Source organism: Poecilia formosa, unplaced genomic scaffold (genome assembly GCF_000485575.1).
Source record: "Poecilia formosa unplaced genomic scaffold, Poecilia_formosa-5.1.2 Scaffold78, whole genome shotgun sequence".
NCBI classification, from domain to species: Eukaryota; Metazoa; Chordata; class Actinopteri; order Cyprinodontiformes; family Poeciliidae; genus Poecilia; species Poecilia formosa.
Window position 1 is genome coordinate 2348294 of NW_006800017.1, and position 7481 is coordinate 2355774.

Sequence of the window (7481 nt, forward strand, 5' to 3'; positions counted from 1 at the left end):
CTATCTATCTATCTATCTATCTATCTATCTATCTATCTATCTATCTATCTATCTATCTATCTATCTATCTATCTATCTATCTATCTATCTATATTCATGAGTATTAAAGTAAAGCATATAAAATTAAAGATGAATAAAATTGTATTATTCCTTCCTTATTCATGAAATCGGCGCATGTGAAAATGTTCTCCCTCAAGAGCTTCTTATGCTTATTGTTATATTTATGAGGTTATCCAAATTCCATTTAAAATTTGTGCTTTAAGTTCAAAGGTCATTCATCATTCACTCCAACAGTGGAATACCCCCTTGAATGCATGGCTAGACTTGATGTCTCTCCAATGCAGTCACTCATCACAAGCCTTGCGCTGACACGCATGTCAAGGGACGTGGACCCACACCATGCGGACAAGATTTTACAACTTTCTACATATCTTCAAACGATATATATCCAGCAGTGTGTCACTTTCCCTCAGGAGTGAGCTGGAGAGGGCTGTGGCGTTCCACACTGATGACTTCATGTAACAGGAGAAGAGAAAGAACGGGTGAGTGAAGGATCTGGTCTAATAGCAGCCTTTCAGCGTTACACGTCCAAGACTCCTCGTCATTTTTTTTTTTTCTCCGAGGGGAAGTGCTGGATCAATTGAACGTCAAAACAAACCGCGGAGCGCGGCCTGTCTACTGTTTATATCTCTTTAGCTACATTTCTGTTCAGTTTTTAACACTAACACAGAATGCTACAATCATTTTTGAGCTGTTGAGCTTCCGAATTTATAATATCCGAAATCAACAACAATGAGCGTGCGCTTAGCTTTTTATAAGTAATTTAAGAGAGTTGACACATTTGACACATTTCCATAGCGGAAGTTATATTTTTACAAGTAGTATTATTTCTTTATTATTATTATTTTTTAGGGGCGGGGGAGTTACACAATATAAACTCTGGAAACGAATGCTAATTTTTAAATCCTTTAAGAAACTGTAAATCTGATAATTCATAAAGACCATTTATTATAAAAAGAAATAAAACCAGATCAGTGCACTTTTTTTTTTAATGAATAATGGTTCGTGCAACAGATTGAGACAAATAAGGAGGTGCGTCTTCCAGGAACTAGCAAGCTAAACACAAACATTAGAACAGCTTAGATGAAAGCAGATTCATGGGTTGAAATGACCTAGTCAAAGTCAAGACCTAGATCCAGTTGAGAATCCTTGAACCAAATGTGAGAAATTATTTTTTTATTACACGTCATAGTTAAATAATAGTTTCTGTTTATCACATAGAAAGCAACAAAAATACACTATTTAGTTTTGTCATGAAAAAAATGCTGTAAATCAATTTATATAAATTTAAACATAGAAATGTATATAATTTTTAATATACCACTCAATTATTTGATTAAAAAAATAATAATAAATCAACTAATCAATGAACATGCAGGTCTTTTATGACAGGGTGATTTCCACCACTACTAATTTTGAGGTATTACTAACAAATGCCATTAATCGTTGGTATTCAAGTTGTTTAGTTTAGGTCTGAGTGACTGTCCACTGTACTGGACAGCATGCATGGAGGGTCTGTAGCTCCTCGCATCTTACATTCTCCCTGTGACAGCCTTGTTGCTCTAGCTGACAGCCACACTTACTGCAGGCATTCACAAGTAATGATATGTCAGGGCACTAATTTTACTGAGGCCCTTCCGCTGCCTCCCCTTACAGTTTAGGACATGATCAAACAAGACAGAACGGGACAGTAAGGGTAGCATTAAGGGTTGTGTTCACTGGGGGCCGTTCAAACTGTGTGTGTGTGTGTGTGTGTCTGGATGAGAAGTGGATGTGGGGGGGATTGTATCGGTTTCTCAGATCCCCGTCTCATTTGGCCCCCAGGGAACAGGCAGGTCTGCCGGGCTCAAGTTTTGTCAACGGACATCAATCTCTCTTGTCTGTCAACCCTGTAACTTCCAACCCCTGACCCGAACCCCACCCTCTGATGGCATGGCTTACAAGGCCTCCTGGATGGAGGATTCCTTGTCAGAGGGGTCCAGCTGAGTGGCACTGGAGACAGTAATCTGGTGTGAGATGACGCTCTGTCCCAAAAGGATGGATCTCGTATTCCTCTGGGCTCAGTTTAAACCCCAAAATGTATGCAGCATCTTTTCAGTATTCTTTCCTTGAGTCTCTGTTTTCATCTTGGTGTTCTTCTCTTTTCCACCACTTCCCATGTTTTGCTGATTTCAATAGCAAAATTAGTGTCAATTAGGTCAATGTACAAACAAATCAGCCTTGAAATCATACAAATGAAGTCTGAAGGATGAAACGTGATGAAACAACTGAGTAATATGCATCCCACCTGAAAGGAACAAGTGGATTTCCACTTCATCACTCTCAGAATACAAAAGTTACACATGCACATAAGAAAATGTGTTTCTGCAGTCAAGCAGATTCCAAATTAAGTAGGGATTGTTTGAAATTAGCACATGCAGTAGATATAAATTAAAATCAAAATTTAGATATGAAACAATTTACAATCATCAGTCATAGCGGCAAAATAGCAATTAAATTTTCCAGCCTCTTGTGTATAAATTATATGCTGCTACAAGTCTTTCAAGTTGAATTACTATATAACTTTTTGCACAGTCCACTCTGGTTTGTCCTCACAAAAAAAAAAAAAAAAAAAAAAAAAAAAACATCTTACAGCTATGCTACGTAACTTTCAGAAAAAAAACATATATATATATATATATATATATATTACAATAATTGATACATGAACACTGGAGAGAGGCATTACCACCAGCAACTGCTCAACCAATCAGGCATATTTGAGGTCATGTGAGAGATACAGTGCATTAAACAAGCAGCAACATTTAGATTTTTTATATATATTTTCCAAATCACTTAGGGGTGAATCCATGTTTGTAGACTGAATACTACAAACATGTAGTGTAGAGTAAAAAAATAAGGCTTACATTCATGTTTTTACAAGTTAACAATATTTGAAATTATTGCGAATTATTATTCAGCCTTCTAAACTTCAATAATTGGAAATAAAATCTATACATCCATGTAAGACAAACTTGTAGATATTTTTGGATGACACCTAAGTTAATGAGAAGTTTATTATGACTAAATTTAATGTCCTGCAAGGACATTTTGAAGGAATCTTGAGAAAAACTTTACTTGTGTAGGTGAAAGGTCAAATCTGAGGCATTCTTGTCCTGTGCGCTCTTGAGCACAAAGTGTTTTCATCCATCTTTTTTGTGACAGCGGAACAGTCTGTCAGTGAGTTACTTGTATAAGGAAGAACAGTGTTGTCGCTGAACAAAGAGCACAACCTGTCCTCCACACGTCCACTAAGTCTCACCTAAGGGCTCAGCGTCTAGGATCCGGGGAATCGGGGCTGTGATGTGACCGTGTGTGGGAGAAAGACAAACTGGAGAGAACATGACAAACCACTCGCGGCTCGGTTGACTTGCTGAATCTCCCGGAACCATCAATCCTGGTGAAGCGGTGCCTGGCTCCCTCAGAGCCTCTCTGTCACATGGCAGCTGAGGTCAACAATTCACACTGCATCCTTATTCCTTGAGCTGCCAGATTTCATCTCTCTCTTTCATCCACTACATTTTGGGGCATTAGCAAGGAGACAGTAACTGCGTTTTTTTGCTGGGGGTTGAGTTAGTTGGGCATGAGGGCAAACAGAAGGCAGACAGGGGTTATGGGGTGAGAGGTGGGAGGCTTTGAGACACTCCAGCTGCAGCTCTCCTCGATCTTCTTCCCTTTATCTTTGTCATTCTTCCCTTCTCCCCGTCTTTCCCCCCAACCCCTTTTCCATCAGCATCCTGGGGTTTTGATTAAAGGGAAAATCTTTTTAATGCCCCCTTCTTGCAGCTCCGCTCACTCCATCTCTGTCTGTCCTCTCCCTCATTTTTCATTTCTCCTCCTGTCCTGTGTGTAGGAGCCTGGCTCACTTCCATCAGCTTGCCTTTGGAATCTGTGAGCTGAGCCCCGGTATGCGCTCAGCATGCTCAAACCGAATGCTTTGCCCTTACCTCTCCTTTCCCTTTATCCCCTTTTGGATTTGGGAATGCTTGTGCTGAACATTGTTTTCCTACGAAACAGGTGGCGAGCAGTGGTGCTCATATGGGGGCCCTGGCTGAAACCTGCTGGGACGGCAAAGCAGAAAAGGAAATAAATCTCATTTTCGTGTTGCTTTCATCTTCAGTTCCTCTGTTGAAATGGATTCAGATCATGACAAGTAGGTAAACCAGGCACCACATTAAAATGAAGGCTTCAGTCAAAGACAAAAGGCACCTCTATGATGAACGCACATCTTTCTGAAGCGAGAGGCCCTACCCTTATGGTGGGACCAACAACCATCATCAAATCATCATTGGCCGCTTTGATATGCCGCTCGGATGATGGACCATTGTCATAACTCCTTATCCAGCAGCACCTGGGCAGGGCCGCACTTTTAAGCACGTCGGTGTGCTCCGAAAACAAATGTGACCTCATTTCAAGGGAAATTTAGATGAGAAAGAAGACAAGTTGGCAAAGAGGGAAATTCTCAACCTTATATCTGATGGTTTTTCACGTTCTTATTTATGGAAACAAATAAGTTCAACAAGTACACAAATGATATTTAGAGAGCTACTTGTCATCATCTGCAAAATTCAACCACTATAATGGTTATTTTCTCATGTCCTAACAGCACATTTCAACTCAAATAACTTCACTTCAATGTGAAACGCCAATACAATGTTGCCTTAAGAAAATGATGCTCCGTGTCTTTAGGGACATTGTCTCTAAACTGATATTTCCCGAATAGAGTTTCCAAATTTCCTCATGCTTGTAACATGAGGAAATTTGGTAAAGTTCAGGAACACCTTTTCAGGAAAAGTAAATCCTGAGATTTCCGTGAAGAGATGGAGCTGGTTAATTTTAGCTGACAGCTGCAGAGCAAGCTTATTGGCAGAAGGAGATGAGACATGCTGGCACCATCCCACTCTGAACACCCAAACACGCTCTCTGAGTTGTGTGAATGTAACCATAGAGTCCAGCCAACGCGTCCCCTGGGTGCCTCCTCACCTCTGCAGACATGGGTGAAGGAAGGGTTACAGGGGACAGACTCTTCCTTCATCACCTCGGTGCTAGGTTGGAACTGGCGCCCAGAGTGGCAGTGCCCGGCCAAGTCCACATCCAGCTGAGCCAGGGTCCCGGGCTGACCAAGTAGGGGTTGACTGGCTGTTGCAAAACTGACTCCAAACCTGCATGAGCAAACACACGGGGAGCTATGAAAAGGTGTCTGCCTCGCAACAAAGTACACACACAGATTTTCATACCAGCTCTCTAAAATAATTCTCTCCCTCGGAAAATTGCTGTTTGGAAATGATAGCAACAATGATAGAGTTTGTGGCGTTTGCTCTTGTGTTTGTCTTTCTGAAAATAGACGCGAGCTTCAGAGGTGGAGAGGCGTGGGGATGAGGTTGGTGGACAAACTTGGCGCCTTTGATGCAGCGTTGTTCCGCTGGACCATCCTCCCTGCGGCTTGGCCTCGGCTGCACGACCCTCTTCACAGTCCTTTGGCCCAGCTCTTCCACCGCAGGTGAACTTCTTTAGCATGTGTCAATATTGGTTTAGGATTATTTCTAGAAATCCAGAGGGATAAGTCCCTGCGGAGATTACAGAGCTGACACAAAGTAATGAGGAAGCATTTCAGGAACCATAGAAGAACCATTAATGAATATTTAGTATTTGTATAACAAGCACAAATTATATAACCTAAGCATTCTGTGGGAAGCTAAATCTGGTTGTAGTCACATGGTGTCCAGGGTAACCTCAACCCAAAAGGGTCCGCCATGAAAACAGGAGTAAAAGTGGTGACTTCTTTGCTTACAGATGAGGATGGGATTTACTGAAACAGGCTGAACAGAACTAAGTGTTTCCACCCAGGGATTATCCCTGATAAAAGGCTTCATGTCAGGCTCAGTAGGAACAGCCAAATGAAGTTTGACATTTCTCGTCTGGAGAGAATTATCCAGGACTCCCGCCTAGGTGGTCGATTCATTCACACGCGCACCAAACCCAGAAGATTTCACTCACTCTCCTGTTGCCATTTCCTGGAAAAATGACAGACGTATTAATAGGAGTGTGCTGTGCTGGGGATGAGCTGTGTTTCCATAACCTCCGAATGATTCCCAGGTGGGACACCTTCATGGCAGGCCACAAGTTTGAGCAAGATTTTCTAATTACTGTGCAGCAATCGATGATTAGTCACAAAATCCCGATTAAAGTTGATTTCCTATCGCCATGTCAACTTTGGGGATATAAGTTTTCTTTTTTTGCTTGCGTTGTCCTTCTCTTGTACAAAATCCAAAAAGACACAGGTCCACAGAGGTAGTCAAAGTAAATGAAACTACCTCAGCTCAGTGCTGTGCAGCATTTAATTTTGCTTCCAAAAACACATTTGGATATCATCCTTAAATTAAAGTATTTCTAAATCCCAGTACTGATGATAGAGTCAGTAATTAAAATCAAGGCATTTTAATTACCAATAAGTAGCTTGTTAATCACTAATCACAGCAAAGGTTGTTGGTTAATCATTATAAATAAAATCAGAAATGGTTTACATATTTTTCTGTCTCTCCAAACATAATCCACATCTCTGGTTAAAAGTTGAGATCTAAATGAAGTGAAGTCTTTAGATATTTTGTGAAATAATTGAGTTTCATGTATCATTAGTATGTCATTCCCAATCACACAGAGTTATATTAAATAACACACAATAAAATACAATGAAGTATGAATACTTTGTGAAGCATTGTAGATGCATATGTAAGAGAAAAAAAATAATCCTCTTTTATTCTGATTGCCTTGAGAAAATATGGATATTAATATGCTATGTTGATATGAAATAAGCCACTGAATTTTTTAAAAATAAATTACATCAGGACAAGGGTTCACCTCATGTGTATTTTACATAAAATATAATATTGTTCATATCAAAAGTTCTTAAAAATGGTTAAATTGAGAAATACATAGCATAGGTCATTGACTATTTCTGGACTTTTTGTAAAACTAGTTTTAATGATAATAATGTCAATCCATGTTATCTTCATCAAATGAAGCATTTCAGGTTTCCTGTTTAAAATGATAGCACAATATGACACGGATTGTTTGAAAGAATAACTTTTTTTTTTTCTGTTTGACACCAACAGAACAGCCACCAAAACGCTCAGACTGAGGCATTTCTGTGAATGTCTGAGAACGGGTGGCGTTTCATTAAAGAACAGCTTAATTGTTACCTCGTTCTCCCTCCTTACTTTCCTCGTCTGCTGTTCGAAAGATGAGTGGAAAGTCCATAAGCACAATTTGGAAACTGCAACCACAACCAGCAAATGTACAGGACACTCATTCATTGCGCTGCACACACTCAAACACACACACATATTCGGGGTAGAGGGGAAGGAGCAGCAGCAGTGGCAGTA